Source organism: Zalophus californianus, chromosome X (genome assembly GCF_009762305.2).
Source record: "Zalophus californianus isolate mZalCal1 chromosome X, mZalCal1.pri.v2, whole genome shotgun sequence".
Lineage (NCBI taxonomy): Eukaryota > Metazoa > Chordata > Mammalia > Carnivora > Otariidae > Zalophus > Zalophus californianus.
The window spans coordinates 84,032,019-84,059,168 of NC_045612.1; the positions used below are offsets into that span (position 1 = coordinate 84,032,019).

The 27,150-nt window shown below is 43.5% G+C and overlaps 1 long non-coding RNA gene across 2 annotated transcripts; it reads left to right on the top strand.

The window, feature by feature from the left end:
• Positions 1 to 21,007: 21,007 nt before the first annotated feature.
• Positions 21,008 to 26,583, top strand: LOC113933881. 2 transcript variants are annotated; one of them, XR_003523532.2, is made up of 5 exons: positions 21,008 to 21,094; positions 22,007 to 22,077; positions 22,536 to 22,644; positions 24,280 to 24,404; positions 26,461 to 26,583. It is a non-coding gene; the product is annotated as an uncharacterized LOC113933881 (long non-coding RNA). The 2 variants fall into 2 exon arrangements; XR_003523531.2 differs by having other exon boundaries at positions 21,028 to 21,130.
• The last annotated feature ends 567 nt before the right edge of the window (positions 26,584 to 27,150 follow it).

A 27,150-nucleotide genomic window follows, 5' to 3' on the forward strand; every position in this document is an offset into this window, starting at 1 on the left:
TTCTGTGGGTTGCCTCTTTGTTTGGTTGACTGTTTCCTTTGCTGTGCAGAAGCTTTTGATCTTGATGAAGTCCCAAAAGTTCATTTTTGCTTTTGTTTCACTAGCTTTTGGAGATGTATCTCGAAAGAAGTTGCTGTGGCCGATGTCAAAGAGGTTACTGCCCATGTTCTCCTCTAGGATTTTGATGGATTCCTGTCTCACATTGAGGTCTTTCATCCAAAGAGTCTTATCACCACAATTCTATGTCAAGACGGTATCCTTAGGGTATATTCGAAGAACGGGAAAGGAAAGCAGTATGCACATTTCAAGAACAGGGCACTAGGAGGGGGTGCCAGTGTGGCCCAGTCAGTTAAGCCCCTGACTCTTGATCTCAGCTCAGGTCTTGATCTCAGTGTCGTGAGTTCAAGCCCCGTGTCGGGCTCCACAGTGGGCATGGAGCGAACTTTAAAAAAAAACAAAGTAAAAGAGGGGACCGTGTGGATGCATATATTTATTCATTTGTGTGTTCTATTTACACACTTATAATTTTAACCCTGACCCGTTTAAAATTATTTTCATATGTGGTATCAAAATAAGTAGATCCCCATACGGGAAGTGAGGGCCAAGTAAAATAAGACAACATCAGAAAGGGAGAGAAACCATAAAAGACAGTTAACTATGGGAAACACACTGAGGGTTCCTGGAGGGGCAGTGGGTGGGGGATGGGGTATCTGGGAGATGTCCAGTAAGGAGGCACTGGATGTAATGAACACTGACTGAGGTTTATATGTAACTGGTGAATCACTAAAGTGAAACTACTCTGAAACTAATACTACACTATCCGTTAAGCACTTGAATTTAAATAAATCAATAATATTAGATTCAACCTCACGGTGACATGGAGTACAATACTTGTTACCGTCTTTTGATTCATACTTCTTATGGCCCTTTTTCTCTTTATGAGAACGTTCCAATATTTTTTGTGATTCCACTTTTCTCTGTGAGGTTGTTAAGTCTGTATTTCCTTTCTCTTTTATTGACTATCACACAGCTTCCACTATGCAGCCCTGAGTTGATACAGTGTTAATAATTACTAACAGCGAATGCAAAGTATGAATTCTATTACTTCCCTTATACTGCAGGATTTGTGGAATGCTTTAACTTCATTTCTCCCCTTGAACTTCTACCTTATATTTTCATTACGTTAATTTTACATATACTTGAAACGCCATAAAATATGATTTTTTTGTTTCTACAATGATGATGCAGTCAATATTCTCTTATATTTACTCACATAATGACCTTTCTTTGCTCCTCCTTATTTCCTATAATACTGTTTCACTTTGGAGTTCTATTTTTTCTGCCTGGAGAACTTTTAATATTATTTCTCTTAGTGCACACTTGCTGGTGATGAATTTCATCAGTGTGTGTGTGTTTGTGAGGGAGAGAGAACACTTACAATTCGTCTTCTTAAAGAATATTTTTATTGCTTATAGAATCCTACATTGACACTTGGTTTCCTAGACTGTGAAAGCTACCATTTCATTTTCTCCTAGGTTTCATTATTCTATGATATCGCTCACCTTTAAAGGTAAAGTATACTTTTTTACCTGCTTACTTTTATGAATTTCTGTTTGGTTATCAGCACTCTTTAAATTTGATGCTGTGGGGGTGACTATCTTTGTCATTATTTCTGGAGGGTCTACAGAGCTTGTGATATGTACGGATGCCTTTCATCAGTTGTAGAAAATCTGGGCTATTGTTTGTTCACACACTGCTTCTTCCCTGTTTTTTCTCTCCTTGCCTGTCTTCACTTACACCTGTGTTGGACTTGAATCCTTACCTTTTTTTCTCTCTAGCTTCATGTTGATATTTTCAGCTCCCTAATCCTGTGGTCTGCCTTGGTCCTGACCTTGCTTGTATGGAATCTTCTGCTAACCCGATATAGTGGATTCTTAGTTTTAAAGGCTGGGTTTTCACCATTTGAAAATGTCCATTTGAATCATTTAAAGATAGTTTAGTTTTCTGTTGAAATTTTTCATCTTTCAGGATGAGAATCATACGCAGTTGTTCCTAGGAAGTACCATTGCTAAAAGTAGAGGCAGCATTTTTCTTTTACTGAAACCCATCCATTTAACATATGGACCGTACGTTTCTACTAATATTTATACTCAGTGGAACAATAAGATTTCTGTATATTAAGGAATAGCAGTTTTGATCACACACTATGCCTATTCAAAAATAACATGAAAAATCAATCTGATGTGGACTATAGCATGGAAAACCCTGGCACTCGATAAATTTCATATTATACAGTCTCTTGCATGACTCAGAGAGTACTAGAGGTTTAATAGCCATTGGTTCCATATTGATGAAGTATAGGTGTGTGTTAAATTGGGTGATATGGGTAAGTTCTCACTTTTGAAAGTACTAATCCGACTTTCATTATTCAGCACATTGAGGAAATAAGAATTAGACATAAGCTTTTGTTTCGGGGATGTGCCAAAATTTATGAAAGAAGTGGCACTCTGTACAAAACAAGATACGACTTTTGGTCTGGACAAAATGACAGAGACTCATTTCTACTTGGTCTTCTCTACGAAGCAAGCCTGTGGAGTTTGAGATTAATGCAAGAGGCAACCAAATGAAAACTCTGAAAGAACGAAATCTTGCCATTTGCGATGGCGTGGATGGAGCTAGGCCAAAGAAGCCGGTCAGAGAAAGAAAAAAACCATGTGCTTTCACTCATGTATGGAATATAAGGAACAAAAGAGATGAACATGGGACAGGGGAAAGAAAGACAAACCAAGACACAGACTCTTAATTATACAGAACAGATTGAGGGTTACTGGAGGGGAGGTGGGTGGGGGAAATCTGTTAAATAGGGGATGGGGATTTAGGAGGGGATGTAGGATGAGCACTGGGCTTTGTATGTAAGTGATGAATCACTAAATCCTACACCTGAAACTAATATTACACTGTATGTAAACTCACTGGAATTTTGTAAAAACTTGGGAAAGGAAAAAGAGAAAATTCTGAATAATATTAAAGGAAAGGAAAAGGATTTGGGGACTCCAGAAGTGGATAACAACACAGTGGCTGGAAAACTTACTATGTGAGCTGATATTACAGCCCAAATCCAAAGACAGTATGAAGGCAGAATTCTCTCTTCCTTGGGTGACTTCAGCCCTGTTTTCTTTTATGGTCTTCGTCTGACTGAATGAGTCCCGGCCCGCTTATAGAAGGTGATGTGAATTACTCGTAGTCTACTGGTTTAAATGTTAACCTTATCTAGAGATTAGCTTCCCAGCAATATCCCCTCTAGTATTTGACCAAATATGTGAATACTCTGTCCTAGCCAAGTTGACACATGAACTTAGCCATCATCTGTTCTTTCCCTGGGAAGCGTCTCTGGAAGGCAGGTTACGTGAAAGTATTAGCACCAAAGCGGTGGGCAGCATTCTTAACTTACAGTTCAACGGAATCATTGTCATTTTTCTTCCCATTGAAACTAAGACCTCTAGGCAAGCAAGGCATAAAGCCACAGGGGCAGGAAATAGAACTTGTGCTAGTGCATCACTAGGGGTTAATAGTGAGTGGTGCCACTGCCAGTTTCCATCCCTCGATTCCTGGACCCGTGATTCCTGCCCATGGGAAAAATAGCCCCGTGTGTTGGATGCTGATTCAGGTATACAGCCTCCTGGAGAACCTTGCCCCACTCCTACAGGGTATTGCCATCTACCTGGCACCATTAGCAGAGTCTTCAAAAGGACATTCCAACGTTGCGTCAGCCAGCGGACTTGGAACAGTGGGGAGCATGATAGCACCAGTGAATTGCATGACTAGGGGCTCGTGGCTTCACACCATGTGCTGTGAAATTAGTTCCTCCATCAGAATCAGGCTGCACGGAATACAACAGTGGTAGGAAAAGCATTCCGTAAGTCACTGCTGTTAGTTTAGACACGAAGCATTGCATGCAGGGAAGGCAAATTCATGTCGATGGTAAGTGTCTATTCCAGTAAGAACAAATGCCGCTTTTCCATGATAGAAGAGGTCCAATGTAATAAACCTGCCTCCAGCTAGCTGGCTGATCACCTGGGGGGATGGTGCCTTATCAAAGACACACGGATCATTTCTGTTGCTAGCAGGTATGGGCACTCAGCGGTGCACTCAGCCACGTCAGCTCTGGTGAGTAGAAGTCCAGTGCTGAACCAATACATAACATCCTTCTATGACCCATGGCCAATTGGTCCAGTAGCCCATTCGGCAATGACAAGGATGGCTGAGAAAAGAGGCTAATATCCCTAGAACAGTTCATCTTATATACTTGATTAGTAAAATGCATCTCCGCTGAGAGAGAGAGACAACCAACAAACAGACTCTTAACTGTAGCGAACAAACTGATGGTTACCGGGGGTGGGGGTGGGGTGGGGATGGGTGAAATAGACGATGGGGATTAAGGCGTGCACTTGTCCTGATGAGCGCTGGGTGATGTCTGGGATTGTTGAATCACGATAGTATACACCTGAAACTAATATAACAATGTAGGGCGACTTTACTGAAATTTAAAAGAAAAGAGAATGGAAAAAAGAAAAAGAATCTTCCTCTCTGCTGAGGTCACCCTTTAGTGAGCATTCACATAAGCCACAAATACCTTCACATTTCTCACCTACTCAGAGAGGTCTATCCACATACCCCTTTCCTAGAATTTGGTTACCTATTTTAATTCCTATTCCTGCCAATTCCCTGACCTCTCTGCCAAACAATTGGCCACAGCCCGTGAATTGGAAGATAATCAGAATTCCGTCCATTTCCTCTTTTCCTTAGAGGAGGGGAGAGGGGCAGAGGGAGAGGGAGAGAGAATCTTAAGCAGGCTCCACGCCCAGCACAGAGCCCAACGGGGGGCTCGATCCCACATCCCTGAGATCGTGACCTGAGCCGAATTCAAGAGTCAGGCGCTTAACCAACTGAGGCACCCTAGTGCCCTTGTCCATTGATCTTTTAAGAAAAGTAAACAACCGGGTGCACTGCTCGAAGTTCTGCCCACTGGGAGGTTGACCCTTCCGCACTGTCCTCCACGGATATCCCAGAAAGGGGCTGTAGTACCACAGCTATCCACTTGCAGGTGTCTGCATATGGTGCAGAATCATCTGTAAATTGGGCCCAAAGTATCACTTCCTCTGTCAATTGCATGTATCCCTGCTGTTGCACAAATCTGTGAGGCAGTCTGGCTCGGGGAAATGTTAAAGACAAAAGTGTGAAAGGAAACGGGTAACACAACCTATACCATTCCCTACTCCCTGGTTTCACTGTCTACGACAAGGCATCTGCTTTTGCTTCCTTTTCAGACTCCTCAGGCAAGTGGTTTTATTTTTTATTTTTTATTTTTTATTTTTTATTTTTGCCTTTTGTCTACAATGGTCAGTTACAATCACAGGGAGACATAGGCAGCAGTGAGCTAACTCCATGGCAGCCAGAAGCAGAAACTCCTCACTAGGTTTTTTAAAATAGTTTTACTCTTTAGAGCAGTTTTAAGTTCACGGCAAACTTGAGCCAAAAGTCAGAGTTGCCACATACCTACCGCTCCCACCCATACACAGCCTCCTCCACTTACAATATTCTGCGTCAGAGTGATGCATGAACTATAATCGATGAACCCATATATCATAATCCCTCCAAACGTCCACCGACAGTTTACGTTGTGATTCACCTTTGGTGCTGTACATTCTAACAGTTTTCACAAATGAGTAATATCATGTCCACAGGATTTCTGAGTGGGCATAAACTTTGAACTACATTAAATGAACATCAAAGTGCATTTATTGTATCTACAGAATTATTTCGCTGTCGTAAAATTGCTCTGCACACTGCCTGTTCTTCCTTCTCTCCTCTAACTCACGAGGCCACTAATGTTTTAATGTCTCCATAGTTTTGCCTTTTACGGAAGATCACCATAGTAGGAATCTTACCGTATGTATAGCCTTTTCAGATTGACTTTTTCACTGCTGAGATGCATCTAAGGTTCCTCCTGGCTTTTCATGGCTTGATGGCTCCTTTGTTTTAGCCCTGGATAATATTCCGTTCTCTGGATGTGCCGTATCTCTAGATAAATATACATTTATCTCCCAAAAAAGGAAACCGCTATGTTGGTTGCTTCCAAGTTTGAGTAGTTATAAATAGAGCTACTATAAACATTTGTGTGTAGGTTCTTGTGCGGACATAAATTTTCAACTAATTTGAGGAAACACTAAGGCGTGTGATTACTGGATTGTACGATAAGCATGTGTGGAGTTTTGTGAGCAACCTCGATTCTGTATTCCAAACGGTTATGCCGCTTTGGCTTTCTACCAGCAGCGAATGGGAGTTCCGGTTACTGCACGTCTTCACAAACATTTGATGTTCTCAGTGTACAGTGATGCCTCGTTGTTGTTTATTTTGCAATTTCATAATGGCATAGGATGTTGAGCATCTTTTCATATGCTTATTTCCCATCTGTGTATCTTCTTTGGTGACTTCCCTGTTCGTGTCTTTGCCTATGTTTAAATCGGGGTGTTCATTTTCATATTTTGGGGTTTAAGAATTCTTTCTAAATTTTGGATAACAGTCTTTTATCAGATATGCCTCTTCATCTATTTTCTGCCAGTCTGTCAAAGAGCAGACTTTTTTAATTTTAATGAGGCCTACCGTATCTATTGTTTCTTTCGTGGATCATGCCTTTAGGTTGTATCAAAAGAAATGTTCTCTGTGTCCATCTTCATCTAGATGTTCTGCTCTGTTTTGGATTGCCTATGCAAAGGCATCTCCCATGCAGTTTTGTAGTTTTTATTTTACACTTAGGTCTATGATCCTTTTGAGTTAATTTGCTGTGAAGGGCATAAGGTCTGTGTCTAAATTCATTTTTCCCCACGTGAATGTCCAGATATTCCAGCATCATTTGTCGAAAAGACTTCTTTGCTCCAGCGTATTACTTTCGGTCCATTGCATAAATCTGTTGGCTGTGTTTATGGAGGTCTGTTTCTGGGCTTTCTCTTTTGTTCCATTGACCTGTCGGTCTATTCTTTCTCCAGTACCATACTGCCTTGATTGTCTTAAGTTTATACTAAGTCCTGAAGTACGGTAGTGTCAGGCTACCAACCTTTTCTCCTCCTTCAGTATTGTGTTGGCTGTTCTGTGTCTTTGGCCTCTCCACAGAAACTTCCTAATCAGTTTGTCAATGTGCGCAAAATAACCTGCCGGATTTTGATTAGGATGCATTGAATCTATAGAACAAAGTGGGAAGAATTGGCAAGTCGACGATATTGAGTCCCCTTCCATGAACATGAACTATCTCTCCATTTGTTTCGTTCTTCTTTGATTTCTTTCATCAGACCGTTGTAATTTTCCTCATATAGATTTTGTACATATTTTGTTAGACTTAGACCAAATTGATCATTCTGTGGGGTGCTAATGTAAATGGTAATGGGTTCTTAATTCCAAAGTCCAGTTCCTTAGGCCGATATAGAAGAAAGCAGTGGACTCTGCTATGGTAACCTTGTATCCTCAAACTGGGTAGAATGGCTAATTTGTTCCACCAGGTTTTTATTCTTTTAAGTATCTTTACAAAGAAAATCATGATATCTGGAAACAGAGACAGTTTGTTCCTTCCTTCTCAATCAGAGTATCTATCATTTCCTCCCTTGTTAGCTAGGACTTCGAGTAGGATGTTGAAACTGAATAGCAAGAGGGGACGTCCTTGCCTTTTCCTGACCTCAGAGGGAAAGGTCACAATTAAGTCCAGTGTTAGCTGAAGGTTTCTTGTAGATGTTCTTTATCGAGCTGAGGAAGTTCCTCTTTATTTCTGTTTTCTGAGTTTTAATCATGAATGGATGTTGGATGGTGTCAAATCCTTTTTCTGCATCTATTGATAGAATCAAGGGATGCTTTTTCTGTAGCCTGTTTCCTCACTGAAAATGTGGAAAACAAAATTGAATTGGAAGTGGTATCAAGTCGTTGGTCTGAGTGCAATACAGGCTGTTTGAAATGATAAGTCCCCGAAATGATGATCGTGATCATTTTAAGTTGATACCTCTTCTGAAATAAAATGAGGGTTCCGTTGAACACCCGGAAGTATGAGCAACGATTGAAATGTAGAAGGCAGATACAATCTGTATTATCTTACAGATGTAAAGTGATGACTAAGGCCAACCCAAAATCAGCCATAGACCAGACGTCCTGTCAGGGCCTGGCAGGTGGTACACGCTCCTCCTTCAGTGCCGTTCAGACATTCTTCCCACAGTAGGGAACAAAGGCAGATTATCGTTTCAGCCCTTTGCTGAGATACTTCAGGTGCCAGGCCTCATGTACAGGTGCTCCCTTTTGGGATGACGTGAATACCATTTTCATCCCTGCTCCACAGCATATAGAGCATCTTTAAGTTACGTGCAAACTATGTTAGGAATTCGATGTCTATCTTTGCTCATTATGCAAAATGTTTTTCATTGACTAGCTGACTCCCTGTACTGTCCTCTGATGGGCATTCAGCCCAGATCATAATAGTCTGATGGGACCACAGTTTTCATGAAGCGTCAATATCCTTTTTGTTACAGTCCCCGGAACTTTCTTCTAATAAATATCAACGATTACTACTCCGCCCTATAAATAATGATAAAAGCATATAAGCTAACACGGACTATCATCTACCCTCACAGTCTTGTCAGAGACACAGGGAGCTGAGTAAAACTTGTGAGGTTTGATCCCTCCTATCAAGAAGAGAGGCGTAAGAAATGGGTTCCCTACTTGATAGGCTATTTCCTCTACGGTGACAGTGGAATGTCTTTGGAATGCAATGGTTTAGGTAAAATTTTCTCTCTGTCTTTGATGCCTCATCTCTTTCTCACTGTCTCTTGGGGGAGTCTTCCTGATCTTCCTCTCCCTGTTCTTCCTCATTACTAGGGCCAGGTTCCTGATCTCACGGTGGCCCCTGCGCTCTGTCCTCAGCTCTTAGCCCTCACCCATCTGTCCCCGTTCACATGCTACAACCCCTCCACTTCCCATTCTGGATGTCTGTGGTCCAGGGTGAGTCTGTTCCAATCATGAGCTTTCTGCTAAGTCAAAGTGACCTGTCCTTTCATTCGAGGAAGCCTCACTGAAGCCTTGGTGAGGTCTTGGTGTCACCAGGCACAGCTCAGCCATGGACTGTCCACCTTATAGTCTTTACCAGCAGGGGGCAACTCATCTCCAAGACCAGGAAGGTCTCAGAGAAGACAGACGAGAAACACACACTGAATCATTCACACCTGAGAGGGTCACTGGCCTCAGGGTGCATGAGCTCCTGACCTGGAGGTCCCTTGGACCCTCCCTCTGTGTGTGTGGGTAGCTAGGGGCAGCCTAGGGCCAACGTTGCCTCTGCCTCCTGGAGGACCCCGGTCTTAGTCCCTGCTGTTCAGAGTCTTCCGCAGATGGTCTTCCTCTTCCTCCTGTTCTTCTTTCTCCTACCAGAAGCACAATTCTGTGGTTAATAGGAAGTTCTCATATTGTCAGTCATCCTTTTCACATTGAAAGGTAGCATTTTAAACTGTCTCCACAAGAGCATCTTGCTCTGTAGCCTGGACCCCAAAACAGATTGGGCTACCAGCTTGGCCTGTCCTGACGGGCACACTCAGGACCCTGAAGGCACTGGAGCATCCGCAGCAGAGCCCGGATTTAGAGAAAAGCCCCTGGGTCCCCATTCAAATCCTGGCCAGCTGCCGACTCTGCCTCCACCCAGGCCCCTCCCAAGGTCTGAATGCTGCGACTACAACTCCTAGCTGGGGCACGTAGATGCACGGGGGCTGCTGGTCTCGAGGAGACACAGGCCTGAGGAGGAGGTAGCAGAAAAGCTCTGGATGGTCCGAGGGGATGTACGGCTGTGGGGTGAGGAATGACCCACCCACAACCTGCCCACTGACCTGCTGCTGGGCCACAGACCCAGCTCCTGCCCTCCATGGGTCTCAGTCTCCTTACCTGCCCGATGGGCACGAATACACTCCCCACACACAGGGCATGCTCATGAATGGAAAGGGCTCTGGAGTGATGAGAAAGCTGATTTGGCCCCAGAAGAGGAGGAGCAGGTCAGATTTGGACGGGAAGCCGTGATTTGGGCCTCCTCAGGCACAGCCAGGGGCTGCCTCCCCGGAAGCGCTCAGCGCACTCAGGCAGGTGGGAAGCTCTGAAATCAGAATCATGGGCCACTTGAGGTCCTCTCTGTAGTGCTCTGTGGTGGTCAGCCATCTGTGTCACAGGGTCCTTCCTGTTTGTTCTCATCTCTGCCCATGGGGAACCCCGACATGGGCTCAGGGAGCTCACTGCTTCATTGGTAACTGGACCCAACTGCACTTGATACAGTCGTGTGTCCTCTTCACAACACCCCCTGGTTAACGCTAGTGTAACTTATCCAAAGGGTGGTTCGCATGTTCTGAAATGATTTTGATGATGTCCCATGATTTATTTCGGGCATAGTGTATTCAGTGCTCTTCTACTGGATGGATAAGTAGTGTGCAATTCAGGTTTCTGCCCTCTTATGCTAGTTGTGGTGTGCTCTCTTGGACATACAATAATGCTTATATATAAACTCGACTTGGAGTAGAGAAAAATTGGAAATAATTCAATCATGCACCAACAGGGCAACATATCAATAAATTGTGCCAGATTCCCACCATGGAATACCGCACAGCTGTGAAAAAGAATGAACTAAATCCCACAGAGACATAATGATGAGTGGGGGAAAAAAAAACGGATACATAACAGGACACACTATAGGATCCACTTTGTGTCTAGCTCAAAAGCTAACAAACTAATGTTTAGTCATTCATACAGCCATGTTGGAACAGTCTTACACAAAAGCAAGGATTCTATCCTGCCTAACAGGCAACTTTCTATTGTTAATTACGTAGTAAAATTCACATTTTCGTATACGGTTCTATGAATTACAACACATGTCCACATTCACATAATCAGGAGTGCAGTCAGTATACAGAGCTTTTATGTCACCCTTCAGAACTTCCCGAGTTCTTTATGCTGCCCCTGTATGCTCACTCTCTTACCCCACGTCTGGACCCCGATGACCGCTTATTTGTACTCCGTTACTAGATTTTTGTCATTTCGAGAATATCATATAAGTGGAATAATAGAGCGTGTAATCTTTTGAGACTCCTTCACTCTTCATAACACAAATAGAGTTTCACAGAAGTTGTTGAATGTGGTTGTGCAGAATGCAGAACAGGCACATATTTTGGTAGAGATGGGGATGGATCTATTATAAATGGAATTGTGGATTTTTTTAAAGTGTTGCCTCCAATATTTCATTGCTAGTTTCTAGAAATGTGAAGGTGCTTGTTTTTTTGTTTGTTTGTTTGTTTGTTGAACTCATATCCTGCAATGTTCATTAACTCACTTGTTACTGCTATGAGTATTTTTCATACAGTCTCTAAAATATTTCTATGTAGACCATCATATGATCTGTGAATTGGAGTTGTTTTTTCTCTTCACCAACTGGTAAGCCATTTATTTCTTTTTCTGGCCTCAGCTAATTGGCTACGACTTCCAGTATAATGTTGATAGCAGGGGTGAAAGTGGACATCCTTGTTTGGTTCTTTCCTCCCCCCCCAGATTTACTGAGATGTAAATAAAATATAACATGGAGCAATTTTAAGGAGTACAAAAGAGGAAAATACAGACAGAGAGTGCTGGATATAAAATAGCTAGATCGACAGACAGACCGATAGAGAGATATATGAAACGATTGCCAGCATCGGATTAGCTAACACCTCGCCTCCATCACATAATTACAATTTCTTTTTGTGGTGAGAACACTTAAGTCTACTCCCTTAGGGGTGCCTGGGTGGCTCCGTCGGTTCACTGTGTGCCTTTGGCTCAGGTCACGATCTCAGGGTCCTGGGATCGAGCCTTGAATCCAGTTCCACGCTCACTGGGGAGTCTGCTTCTCCCTCTCCCTCTGCTCCTCACTCCCGCTCATGACTTCTCTGTCTCTGTCTCTGTCTCTGTCCCTCTACCCATCTCAAATACATAAATAAAGTCTTAAAAAGAAACTAGATCTACACGCTTAGCAACTTCCAAGTCTATAATACAATAAAATTAACGGTAATCACCATGCTGTACATTAGATCCCCAGGATTTATTCATCTTATAACTGGAAGTTCGTACGCTTTGCCCAGCATCTCCCACTTCTCCTACCCCTAACCCGTGGTAACCACCATTCTACTCTGTCTCTACAAGTTCCGCTTTTCTGGAGTCCACATATAGGTGAGATCATACGGTGGTCATCTTTCTCTTCTGACTTGTTTCACTTCGCATACTGCCCTCAAGGTCCATCCACGTTTTCGCAAATGGCAGGACTTCCTTCCTTCTCACGGCTGAACAGTATTCCATCACATATGGATGCCACATCGGCTTTATCCATTCCCCTCTTTGGACACTTAGGTTGTTTTCATATCTTGGCTATTGTGAGTGATGCTGCAATGAATATGGGAGTGCATGTACCTCTCTGATATCCTGATTTCATTTTCTTTGGACATGTGCCTAGAAGTTGGTTGCTGGATACTCTACTCTATTTTTAATTTTCTCCATACTGCTTTCCATAGTGGCTGTACCAGTTTTCATTCCTGCCAACAGTGCACAAGAGTTCTCTTTTCTCCACATCCTCACCAGCTCTTGTTCTCTTTTTTCTGATGACAGCCATTCTGAGAGGTGTGAAGTGATACCTGGTGGTAGTCTGGGTTTGCATTTTCCTGCTGATTAGTGGTGCCGAGCAGCTTTTCATGATCCATTGGCCATTGGCATGTCTTCTTGGGAAAAATGTCTATTTAGTTCCTCTGCCCCTTTTAAAAAATAGGACTGTTTCTTTTACGCTACCGAGCTGTACGAGTTCCTTCTGTATTTTGGATATTAAGCCCGTATCAGGTAGAATATTTATACATATTTTCTCCCGTTCTGTAGGTTCACTTTTCCTTTGTTCATTGCTTCTTTTGCCATGCAGAAGCTTTTCGGCTCGATGCAGTCCCACTTATTAATTTTGTGCTTAGATTGCTAGTCCTTTAGGTGCCATACTCAGTCTCTGGACTGAAATTTGGATCACAAAGAGTGACTGTTTGTTTATAGGATAATGCTGGAACACTCTCATTTGGGAACTGTCAATGTGTCCAGTGTCAAGTTTCTTTTTCACTGTGTTGTCTTCTAGGAGTTTTACAATTTCGGGTCTTTTGTTTCCAACACACTCCATTTCAAGTTGATTTTTGCAAGTGGTGTAAGATAGGGCTCCAATTTCATTGCTCTGCATATAGTTATCCAGTGTTCTCAGGACCATTTATTAAAGAGACCATCTTTCCGCATGAATATTTTTGACTCCTTTGTCAAATCTTAGTTGGCTGTACATATATACGTAGGTTTCTTTCTGGGCTCCTCATTCTGTTCTTTTGGTATATGTGTCTCTTTCTTTAGCCAGTACCATGCTAGTTTGGATGCTAGAGCTTTATAATTCTAGTTTGGATCGGGAAGTGGGATGCCTCCATCTTTATTCTTCTTTCTCGGGGTGTCTTTGGCAACCGGGGACATTTGTGGCTCCATATAAATTTCAGGACTGTATTTTTTCTATCTGTGAAAAATGCCACTCACATTTTGATAGGGATTGCATTGACTCCATAGATGGGTTTGGGTAGTGTAGGCATTTTAGCAGCATTAACGATTTCAATTCACGAACACAAGATATCCTTTGCTTAATTTTAATTCCAGTATACCTAACATAGAGTGCTACCTTAGTTTCACGTGTACAATATAGCAATTTACCTTTCCATACATTGCCCAGTGCTCATCACGAGTGCATTCCTTAATCCCCACCATTTCACACATTCTCCCAACCACCTCCCCTCTGGTAACCATGAGTTTGTTCTCCATAGTTAAGAGTCTGTTTCTTTGGCTTCTCTCTCTCTCTCTCTTTCCTTTACTTGTTTGTTTTGTTAGTTAAATTGCACATATGAGTGAAATCTATGGTATTTGTCTTTCTCTGACTGACTTATTTCACATAGAATCATACGCTTTACATCTATCCGTTTTGTGGCAAGTGGCACATCGTTCCTTTTTATGGCTGAGTAGAATTCCATTGTGTATATTCGCAGCATCTCCTTTATTCACCTATGAATGGGCACTTGGGTTGCTTCCATAATTTGCCTATTGTAAATAATGCAGCTAAAGACATAGGGCTGCAGGTATCCCTTTGAATTTGTGTTTTTGTATTTTGGGGATATATGCGCAATAGTGCGATTACTAGATTGAAGGGTAGTTCTAGTTTTAACATTTTGGGAAACCTCGATACTCTTTTCCACAGTGGCTACACCAGTTTCTTGCTTGGTTCTTGATGTTAGAGAAAAACAAGTAGTCTTTCTCTATTAAGTATGGTGTAAGATGTGGGATTTTTGTAGTTGCTCTTTATAGATCGTCCTTCGGCTCCTCCTCGTTTGCGGAATGCTTTCGTCATGAATGGCTTAAATCTTGTTAAAACTTTTCCTGAAGGGAGAAAAACAGCATAGCCAGGTGAAAAGTTTGTTTTTTCTTCTATCCTCCAGGCAGAAGAACAGGTTTTCAAAAATACACAGGGGTAACCTTCGGGGGGGGGGCAAAAAAAAAAAAGAAGAAGAAGTTAAAATTTTAGTTTCTCTCTCCTCCAAGGGCGTTGGTAAAATTAAGTCAATTCTCTGGTTTTGAGTAAACCTTTAGATAACCGAGAAGGAAACGGGAAAAGTTTTCAAGCCTCGACTTCAGCGTTGCTGCTTCTCCTGAGGCTACCTCCCAGCATTCCAGAGATCTCTCTTGCCATCTATAATCCAAATCTTATAATTCCGAGAGACCGAAAAAGAAAAAAATAAGATCTAACAGTAAGTATTTGTTTTGTTTCCTTTTATGGCTGGTGCAACTGGACATATGATAAAATTGATGTAAAGTGTCATATATACTTGCAGTATCTTAAATGCTGAAGGAACCATCCCTATCAGGGAAAATAGAAACAAAAAGATACTAAAGGGACTTCGTGTCTTAACTTGTGTTTGACTCAGGTGAGCAGATTGGAATTTTGGCTCTGGGAATATTAAGAAGAAAACATGTCCCAATAACTGATGGTTTTTACTCCGATTGTTGCCTCTGTAAAATGGGAAACAATATAAAAGGGTGGCAATATACAGATGGAGATAAAATTTGGGGTTTTAAAGCAGTTTTCAGTTTTTAGTGAACGCCTGTAAGATCAGCTATCTCGTGCATACAGAGTCATGATCTGTCAGCCAGGTGTGCATGTTTTTGAGTGGGGCAATTGGATTCTATGCCTGACAAGATAAATGGGGCTCAGGGTAGCCTTGCTTGTTGCTTGGACATGAGGCAGGGCTGTCCAGCTTGAAGTATTTTTTGCCTTTGCTGCTGCTGCTGCCAAAGAAAAGCTTCTGGCTTCTTTGCAACCCTGGCTTCACAGATCCTGATTCCCTGACCTGACTCTGTACTGAAACCTGATGTGCCTGCTGTGGGCTCTTTCAGCCTCAGCAGGAGCTGTGCTGCACTGAAAGCAGGCCCAGGCTGAGTGAACAGGACTGAGGCTCGGGGACTGTTGCAGATTGAAGACACCCATCTGTGAGCCCAAGAACTAGGGAAACATCATGGAAGCTGCTTGAACTGTCCACGGCACTGCACCACGAAAAGGACTGGTTCGCTGAGGGGACCATCTAAAATCGACCTTTACATTAGGCCTATATTTCTGATGCAGAGGCTAGTTGCATTCCTAACGTTTGATTCCTGCCGCAACTACAAGTTGGGGGAGGACACATCACTGTGTGTGTGACCCTCCATCCACTCCCGACACATCGGGATATCTCACTGCTATTGACTTGGTTTCCACTTCCTCACTGATGACAGATGGTAGTATGAATATCTCACACTGAATTTTCCCCATCCACTGACAGTATAGCCTATTGGTCACCTGACTTCCATAAGCCCCTGCTCAGGCTGGAGGGCCACAGAGTCACTTTCCGTCTCCTGGAATCAGTGGCACTTCAGATCCGGTGTCCAGCAGTCCCTAAAAGTTGTGATCATTTCCTCTTTCCCAGTGTCCAGTCACCCTACTAAAAGGTCCCTTTGGGAAGACTAGAAGAAAGATTTAGAGTATCAATGTCCAGGAGTGTGTGGTTGACCTTCAAAACACAAAAGAACCAGCTTTTTTTTTTTTTTCTTTTCTTTTTTACCAGCAAAATGACCTCATTCAGGAAGAGCAGAGGACTTGCAATTCTGGACAAGGAAACCAGGCAACCCCTCTGTAAGTGCCGAGATCATAGGAGAGAGTCTTGCTTTTACAGTGGAGAAGAGGAAGCTGGGAGGGGTTTCTACAGCTTGCCATTGGCTGAGTGTGGTGGTCTTCATGGGATGGGCTGTTGCTGGGCAAAGAGACATTCTTCTTTCCTCCTGCTAGGGCAGGTAAGCTAAACCTCTTCCTGTTGGGGAATGTGAGCTATGTTTATTAGACAGCGGCGGTGATGTGGGAAACAAAGGCAGAAGGAAATGTAGGTAAAATTAGATGTCCTTCTAACTGGCAGGCCACTGACAAATCCTTGAGACAGGCGGAGTATAATGTACCTCCAGGAATCTCCCAACAGTCTTGAAGTTAATGCCTTGCTGAGGGAAAAACAATCTTGGTTTGACAACATCAAGGCCTCAGGTTTCTTGTGAGTCTTCTTTAGCATATGAAAATCCTTTTGAAGCTTCCCTTATCTTTACTTCCCCCAACCCCAAAGTATATCATCAGTTGCTCCTCCCAGTCCCAGGGCAGCAGCTCTTCCTGCCCACTGGACCTGTCCCCTTGCCTTAATAAAACCACCTTCTTTTGCACCAGAGATGTCTCAAGAATTCTTTCTGGCCCTCAGAAGCCGCTTTGGGCCCTGGACCCCAACAACACACTACTCTGCAGCTCTTCATTGTCATATACAGAGTCACGAAACTCCTTGCTTCTTATAAGTGGTTGTTTAGGAGTGTCAAATGCACATATTTTGTGTATCTCTGTAAACAACGATTCATGGACTATCGGTGCTGTTTTTCCTATTAGAAATCGAGCCATTAGCTTCTTTAAATGTAATCATATTAGACACTCAATTGCAGAAAACCAACAAGCAATTCAGAAAACCCACCCTGAACATCCGGGTCCTCTAGAAACACTCTCGGCACCAAAACCTTCTGTAGTCAACCATTCTGCAGAGAACTAGCACCAACAGGATTACATACAGATGTACAGGCATATATAAGAGGAGGATATTCATTACAGGACTTGGCTTATGTGATTATGAGGTGAGGAACCCACGGTCGGCTCTACAACAAGACAACAAGGAAGTTCGGTGGCCTACTTCAGTCCACGTCTAAAGGCCTGGTTACATGGGGTTGTTGTTTTTTGTGGGGTTTTTTCTTTTTTCTTTTTTTTTTTTTAAGATTTTATTTATTTATTTGACAGAGAGAGACACAGCGGCAGAGGGAACACCAGCAGGGGGAGTGGGAGAGGGAGACGCAGGCTTCCCGTGGAGCACGGAGCCCGATGCAGGGCTCAATCCCAGGACCCCGGAACCATGACCTGAGCAGAAGACAGACGCTTAACGACTGAGCCCCCCCCAGACACCCCTACACGGGTTGTAAGTCCCACTCTATGACCAAAGCCTGAGAACCAAAAGTGTTGATGTCTGAAGACAAGAGAAGATCGACAAAGCTCATACACTCTGTGCCCTAGCAATAAAGGACCTCATCTCCTACAATGCTCCCAGCTTATGAAGCCAGGGTGAGAGTTGCATTTCACACGGTACATTGATCCATTTGACCTCAACCAGCAAACTGTGAGCTTAGTTACTAGCCGCCTCCAGTACCCTGGAAAATGGCAGCCGCCCCGAATCTGTAGAACTTGCCCCATGCCCACTCATCCTCGGTTCTGTGGGAATTTCAATTGCTTCCTAGATTCTCCTGCTTGCACGGAGAGAAGCTCTGGTCCTGCAGAAAACTGAAGCCCTCCCCCAGGCAGAGGAGTTTCTGGCACTCTCAGCCCTAGCTCCGTGCTTAGCAGCGCAGACACAGCTCCTGGAGGCAACAGTCGGGCAGTTCTTCCCGCCTCTACAGTGTCCTTGATACTTGCCGCTGCTTCCTGGGGGTCCCCGGAGCATCTTCACAACTGGCTTTCACCTGAATCCAATTATGGCCCTATCACGAGCTGCCCAACACTTTTCTCCAACAGGAATGGTGGGAGAAAGCCAAATGTTTGTACCAGGTTGAAGTCAGGCCTGGGAGGTGGACTGGAGCAGTTCGGGCATCATCAGGTCCTCAGAACCCACAACTAACTGTCCAGGCATCCGACGGCAGGAACTTGAATGTTTGCAATTTAGGTGCTCCCAGAAAGTGTAAATTCAGAAATCACCACGTCCCAACCTTTGAGCCCTTCTTGAGTGCTACACACACCCAAAAACGGGGGCTAAAAGAGAAAGAGCCAGCCAGAGTAACTCGGTGATGATAGTCTCCTTGCTGACAATGATTTTAAGAGATAAAAAATAAATCTCTGAGGGCTGTGACTACTCTCACTCTTAAAAATTCCTTGAGAAGAATCACATTTCCTATTCAGTCTCCTTCTCAGGGAGAAAGAGACAGAGAGCCTGGGAGACCTCCCTTACTATACTGAAGCTACTTCCTTCGAAGAAGCCCAGCTAGATGGAACACATCGGAGTCACTTAAGTTCAGCAGCATATCCTAACTTATTCAGAAAAAGATACTTTCTGACTAGGGCGCCCCTCTTGTCCTCTCTTCCATGTGCACCTCCCACACAAAACTACTAAGGTATCTCAAAGTAATCAAAATGGACACCTGCACACAGCTGACTGTCTACATTAGCAAGGGTTCATATTCCCCTGGTTTCATCAACCGTCATGACCCCTCTGTGAATGCACACACAGGGGTTGTGTCTTTCCCCCACCTCAGTTCATTCAATCATAGAACAAAGTAAATCACCATTATAAAGCAGGTTCAGGATTCCAAACTCAATGAAAACTCCCCCCTGTGATTAAACTTGGCTTCTCAAACAGCACACAGAGCAAGACGTTAAGACAAACCAAAGAACAAGCGAGATAACACAAGGGTGCAGGAAGTTAGTGAACCAAAGGAGAAGTCAGTCTGTGGGCATGCAGTTGAAACAAGGCCTCAGTCCGGTCCGTTCTGGTCCGGGGCAGCTCTGGGGATGACCGCCTTATACGTTCAAGCGGTGAAGGATCTCAGTTCTGTTCAGAGATCCGTCAGGCGCAGCTATCGGAGGCAGTTGCCTTTTCTCAGCGGTCAGTCATAGAGGGGTCATGTCTGAAGAGTCTGGCGGTTTGCTGCAAAATTCTTCCCCTTTCTAAAGGGATTTAGTCAGGATTTAAAGGTCTGCCCCTGCAGACCACCTGTGGTTCTGCTTGTTATCAGTGCTGGGGTGTTGGCTGATGCTGGTCCCGGCCATCCATCCTAGCAGCAGTACCGTTACCTACTTGGGTCATTGCTTGACACAGGCTCCTGCTTGACATGACAGACTCCACTTTGCTCTCTACATCAACGTAAACTTAGTAATCCAGCAAGGCCTCACTTGGGAACACAAGGGTCGCAAATAACGTTCTTCTTCGTTCTGGGAACTACCTGAAAAACCCATTAGCGCGTCAATAAAAAGTGTGAAAGGACATTTTTCAACCACAAGAAACTTTGAGCTTTTGGTCTTAAAATTCTTGCCTTGTGGGCCACCTGGGTGGCTCAGATGGTTAAGCATCTGCCTTCCGCTCAGGTCAGGATCTCCAGGTCCTGGGATCCAGCCCCAGGTCGGGCTCCCAGCTCAGTGGGGAGTCTGCTTCTCCCTCTCCCTCTGCCTCTCCCCCTGCTTGTGCTTTCTCTCTCTCTCTCTCTCAAATAAATAAAAATCTTTAAAAATTGTTTCCCTTGTGTCATCCAAACCTAAGCCATTCTATCACGATTCTCACCCAATCTTAATCACACTGTCCTCCAACATTGAATGATCTGGGGTATAGCGGACTTCAAAATCTGAATAAGTACCTCTCCTGCCCTGCCACCTCCAAGACTCTATTAAGAGTCTGTTCAGGTAGTGCTCTCCCTTCATGGGATAAAGTCAGCTTTGCTTAGAAGTGGCCTGGCGGTTTATTGGGAAGTACAGAATTTGAGGAACATAGACACTACTGCTGCATGCCATGTGAACATGGACGGAGCCTAAATCCCAGGACCAGTATCTGTGGATATTTCTGAAAGCATACACCGACTGAATGAACGCAGTTATAGAGGAAAGAGCTACGAGTGCAGAGTATTCAACGTGTGGTAGCGCCAAAAAAAACGTAAAGAGAACAGATGTTAATGTATTTATCACACAGAGGTGAGCCAGTTCATTCAAGAATGACACATCACCCAAAAGCAAAGGAGGAAATGACTAACAAAGGACGTATCAAACTCGGATTTAAATGCTTCATATCTATTTCTGTCTCAGCGGTGTTTCTTCTTCTTCTTTCAAGATTTCGTTTATTAATTTGTCATAGAGAGAGAGCACAAGCAGGGGGCGCAGCAGGCAGAGGAAGAAGCAGGCTCCCGCTGAGGGAGGAGCCCGATGCTGGACTGGATCTCAGGACCCTGGGATCATGACCTGATTCTAAAGCAGATGCTTAAACGACGGAGACACCCAGGCGTCAATGTGTCACTGGTTTTTCTGAGACACCTTGTCCGCTAAGGGTAAGCTGGGGCTCTCTGTCCCCAAAGTATCTGGCTGCCTAGGAGAGATTGGGTGGTGTGCAAAACAGAACGCTCAAGGCCCTTTCCTTCTCCTCGGCTGAGCCGCGCGGCTGCGAGTCTCTGCAGCAGCACAGGCGGGAAAACCCCAACCCACCCTGCCGGCAGCCAAGGCTGTACGCATGCTCCTTGCTGTGAGCGAACAGTGCGCATGCTCCTTGCTGTGAGCAACTGTTACTGGGCGTGCGCATTGCTGCCCGCGCTCTGTCATCCGGCGTGAGATCCATCGAGGCGGCGTGTTCTCTCTGCCGTGAGCTTTCTCGCTAGCCGAATTCAACTTGTAGGTCCCCAGATCAGTCCTTCCAGGATTTTAAGTGTGAGCGAGGATGGGGAGGGAGCCAGTAGGCCGCGGGCAGGTGGGGACTGTAGATCTGTGGCGTCCTAGGTGGAAGTGGCGAGGAGCTAGCGCCCTTCTCCTCACAGGCGTCGCGGCCGCCATGGCGCTCGTCCTCGTGGTGGGGCCAGGGCAAGTGAGGATGGTGGGTCGAGGAGGGGAGGGGAAGACGGGCCGAGGCCCGGCGCGGGCGGGGCGGGGCGGTTAGTGGAGATCTCGGAGTCCTGGAGCACCTGCAGCTGCCAGCAGAGCACGGAGTCCAGGATCCCCTGTGGGACACGGGGCAGGTAGCCGACCAGGCGGTATAGAAAAGGCCAGGTAGCGGGGAACGCTGGGGGCTTGTGACTGGGTCCGCGAGATTGGTCGTGCACCGTGCAGTGGTCGAGGCAGGAGCTGGCCCGTGGGTCTGGTTCGCGACTACACGCCTGAACCCTTGGAGTGCGAACAGAGCCCGAGGCCGTATGCAGAGGATTATTTCTTTCCCTGCGTTTCAGCCAAACGTTATTTAAGGCAGTAAAATGAGCCTAGGAAATGGAAATGTGACCAAAGCAGTAGTGACTCAGGTTTGAATGTCTAGCACTCTTTTCTCAAATGCCTTTATAGTGGGGAACGCAGGCGTGAGGCTAAGCCTCGTCTTTTAGCCTGGTCATAGGGCGATTTTACGGCCAGCCTGGCTGATGTAAATGATCTTGCAGTCCGTGTCTTTGGTGTGACCACAGCTTGTACACTCTACTGATGCTAGGTTGGCTCTCAGAGTGTTTTCAAAGTAAAAACAAATATTAAGCCTTTGGCCTTGGTTGGACGTGGTATGCCTCTCCTTTAGAGTACATTTTCCAAATACCAGTGTTCTCCTTTCAGGGTGAGGTATGAGTGCCCGAGTCAGATCCAGATCCAAGCAAAGAAAAGATGATCCAGGGTCTGAACAGCAGGTGGGTGTCAGTACTTCCATGTTGGATGTTTTCCATTACCGTCCATTTTTTGCTCTGAAAACTTTGCTGAGCTGCAGGCATACAGATGCAGTGATAAAAGCTTTTCTGCTGATTAAGGGAGGGAAACATTGAACCAGAAGGCTTCTATATTTCTCTTGCCCGTGCAAATACACAATATGGCTCCTTTGTCATGCTTATTAACGACAGATTGTGCATATCCATCCCAGCATAGTTTACAGTAGACTCCAAAGTGCTTGTGGCTACCTTTTGTTCGAGTAGCCGCTGTGTGGGAAGAGTCACTTTTAAGAATTAGCGCATAGAATCATGATTTGGGAGTGTCTTTATGCTTATTCCTTATTTGATATCAAAATGTATAATGTATGTTTATACTGTTAGCATGTATTAACAACACAACTTTTTATTTGCCCACATACACACACCCACACACACACCCTTAGGAGCAGCAACCCAGTGATGAGCAACCGACAAAAAAGGAGGCACCACCTGAGAGTCAGGATATTCTACCTGATCATGGGAAGGAAGTTGAAGCAGGACCTGTGGCTCAAGGTGAAGGGAAAGGGAAGGAGAATGACTGTGGGGGCAGGGGTGTATGTGGGCATCATGCGTTATGACAAACCATTGCAGGAGGAAAGAAAACATTGGAAGAGACTCTCAGTCATTTCCCGAAAACGGGTTGAAAATGTGAAGAGTGTATAGTGTGCAGCTTCCTGTAGTCCTTCACCGTAACCAATTTCCCTTTTTCCTCGAGAATTAATCGGTGTGCTTGAAAATGCTGTCCTCTCTACATTAGAGGAAAATGTTTAACTACAAAACTATACATCGCTTCCCTAGTTTAATTTGTTCTTCTTAGAATATTTTTGTGTGTCCTTTTCACTCATTTCATCAAAAGCGTAAGCACTAGTCAACAGCATAGGCAGAGTGGCACGTCAGCATATCCTGTAACATGTGGAATAAAGCCAATTTGCATAGGGATGGGAGCCCCATTTTATAAATGAGAAAACTAAGGCTCAGGGATTGTGGCTTGCCAAAGACTGCTTGACACATGGAGATATACCTCGTAGTTCAGTACACAGTTTGCGTTCTTGGGGAAGCTGGCTGGCTCATTCGGTAGAGCATGTGACTCTCGGTGTCGGGGTCGAGAGTTCAAGGCCCATACTGAGTGTAGAGATTACTTAATATAAGCAATTTTAAAGAAGTTTGTGTTCTTCCTACCATCTGTGTTGTTTTACAAACAAGTGAATGGTTTTGTATCGAATGCTTAGTAGTCAAATGTGTCTGGGCTGTAAAGTAGCTTATTAGTGGCACAGGAATCAGTCCAGTGGAGCAGGAGAGAGACTCCAGAAAAGAGTTCAGTGAATGATAGCCACTGTCTGATTAATCATTCAGGAAACTGGCATTAGGGTCACTATGTTAATATGATTTTTACGTGGCATTAAAAGGTGTTGAAGTACTTTTACGATTAGGAAGATCAAAAGGATCTTAAAACGGTCATGAAACAAGAAATGAATGTCTTCCAAATGGAACATCTTCATCAAGTACTTGTAGTGAATTATGGACACTGTTCAGGTCATGGAGTGTGTTAGGAATTCGCTGTTAAGAGGTTTCCAAAATACGGCTGACGAGAAAATCCATTAATTTCTTTCCACCCTACTTGTCCCTACTGTCACACTGCCAGACAGAAGTGGGCCTGTTAATCACTACTGTTTTGCTGTTACTTTTGGAACTTTGCTGTATACATGACTGCTTTATCCTAAGTTATACATAGAGGGACTAGGCACTTAAATCGAACGGGTAAAATTGGACAAAATACCCTGCAGATTGCCCTACTACGGAATGGATGTCACTAGTATAGGATTTGTTAGAGGCCCACGAATACACTCAGCTTATCCTTCGGAAAACTACGTTGTACTTTTTAAATAAAATCTTATGGCTGGTGTAGACTTGATTTCACAGATGTAGCTGATGCTCTCTATTCTAAGAACACTGTGGTAATAGAAAGGAAATGAAGTGCAGTGGGCTTTATCTTTAGAATGTCACTTGAAATAAAGCAAATCGTACTCCAGGAAAACAAGGGTGTGAAATGCATTTTCCCATCACATTTTTTTATCACCCTAGCCTATAGGCTTTTATTGGTTTATATTTCATATTTACTGCTTAAATCGATTACCTTTGTGTATTAAGGACGGGACCTGGAAGCTGATCTCCAGGAGCTGCCTCAGGCAAAGGTTGGGGGTAGAACTGAAGATGACCCTGATGCAAGGGGCCAAGTCTACCCTTCTTAGAGCCCATTAAAATGCCAGAAGCAGGTATGTTATCCATTGACAGTGCAAAGTATGAAGGTCTTTCTCCGAATATTATATATTTACGTATGCATATATAAATTTAATGATACATTTCTAACATAGGTTGCATATGAAGATTACTTTCCCAAGTAGTTCAAACATCCTGCCGGCCTGACTTATACACAAGTAGAGATAGAAACAAATTGGGTCAAAGCCTTATTAAATCATACAATATGAAACCATTTTCTTTTTTTGCGTATAAATACTTCAACGAACTGCTAATAATATTCAGATCCTTCTGTAAGTTCTGCTTTTATCAAACACAGAATTCATTTGGATTGAATATCAGTTTGTGTGAAATATGCTGAGGTACTGAGGTAGGTTCTACCCGCAGCTGAAATATAACGTGTATGATTTTCTGACAATCCCTTAACTTCTGAACCCATTTTTACTCATATATATATTGAATTGAATTCTGATATATTACAGTCAATTTTAATGCTCTTATTTGTATTTTGGGGTACTGTTGGTTACATAGAATACAAAGATGTTGCATTTTGCATGTTTTTTTTTTATTAGATAACATCTTTGGTCAAATTTTGACATGTGAATTGAAATTTGGCTGCCACCGGGAACCACAAAACACAATGGTTGCTGTTTGTGTTTCTCTCTGCGATCTGGACCCCTATTCCCGTTTTTGGTTTCAAGTGTTTGTTTAATTTCTATGTAGTTAACGCATAGTGAAATACTGGTTTCAGGAGTAGAATTTAGGGATTCATCCCTTACCTATAATACCCAGTGCTCATCACATCCGGTACCCTCCTTAACACCCATCACCCATTTAGCCCATCCCCAACCCATCTTCCTCCATCAACACTCAGTTTCCTCTCTAGAGTTAAGAGTCTCACGTTCGGCTTCCCTCTCTCTTTTTTTCTGTCCCAGATGTTCATCTGTTTTTTTCCTTAAATTCTACCTATGAGTGAAATCATGTTATTTGTTTTTCTCTGACTGACTTTTTTGGTTAGCATGATATACTCAAGTACTTCCACATCATTGCAAATGGCAAGATTTCATTCATTTTGATGGCTGAGTTATATTGTACTGCATACACACACACACACACACACACACACACACACACACACACACACACACACACACACACACACACACACACGTCTTCTCTATCCGTTCATCGATCGGTGGACATTTGGGCTCTTTCCATAGTTTGGCTATTGTTGAAAGTGTTGCTCTAAACTTTGGGGTGTTCTATCCTTTTGATTCTGTAATTTTGAGTCTCTCAGGTAAAAACCTCATAGTGTAACTGCTGGGTCACAAGGTAGTTCTATTTTTAACTTTTCTAGGAATCTCTATACTGTTTTCCACAGCGACAGTCCCAGTTTGCATTCCCACCAACAGCGTAAGAGGGTTCCACTTTATCCACAATCTCACCTACATCTCTTGTTTCCTGCTTTCTTAATTTTACCCATTTGACGGGTGTGAAGTGTGTGACCATATAATCTGTTCGAGAGACTGGAACACCGCTAAGGTCAACACCGTTAAGGCAAACGGTTACCCTACTGAATCAATGACGTAAGGGAAACACTAGGTGACAAAAACAGCTTTCCGCTTAACCAGAACAAAGAATAACTTACATGTGGTCCTCATTGCTCTACTCCCTTCACTTAAGCAGTAACCAACTTGGCATTATTCCTTCAGCATCATATATTCACAATATTATTTCAAGTTGAGGCCTTTAAGTGATACTTTCGTGTACATTTTTTCTTTTTCAGCTCTTTGCATGTTGTTTGGAGTTTTTGTAAAGCTGCATTCGCTTTTTCATTTTCATTTAAAGCTACCTTTTAATAGGCTCATTTCATTTTGTGTGTTATGAACCTGAACAGTCTTTTTGCATTGTTGTACCAATAGAAAGTGGGGTATGTTCAAAAAATATTGGTAAAATATACACGTGGAATTCTATCTTATAAAATGAAAACTATAATGTCCTTCCTGTACCATGAATTTACTCGACATACCATTCTTCTGAGTAGTATTTCTAACTGTTATATCTACCTTACAGGTGAAGGACTACTCCAGATTTAAACAAGGACAAGCTGAAACATGCAGACTACTCTCATGTGGGGTACTTCACTGTTGTAGTTCTCTCAATAAAGTGTTACATCCGTTCCACAAAGAATCATTGAAACCATACAAGACTCTTGACTATAGGAACAGGGTTACAGGAGGGGATGTGTGGGGGGAATGGGATATCTGGGTGAGGGGCATCAAGGAGGACACTTGCTGTAAAGAGCACTGGGTGTTCTATGCAACAGATGAATCACTAAATTCTACGTCTAAAAGTAATATTACACTACATGTTCATTAATGAATTTTAAATAAAAAAATACTAGATGTCCCAGGCTCAGCAATCAGATAACAAAAAGAAACAAGGGCATCCACACCGGCAAGGAAGAAGTCCAACTTTCAGTATTTGCAGAAGGCAAAGATCCTCTATGTGGAAACCCAAACACACTCCACCAAAATATTGCTAGAACTGTTACACGCATTCAGTAAACGCACAGGACACAAAGTCAAGGTACAGAAATCCGTTTCATTTCTATACACCAACAATGAAGCAACACAAAGAGAAATTAGGGAGTCAATCCCATTTAAAATTGCAAAAACCATATAATACCTAGTTATAAGCCTTACCAGAGAGGTGAAATCCCTGTACCCTGACAACTGTAGAACACTGGTGAAAGAAACTGAA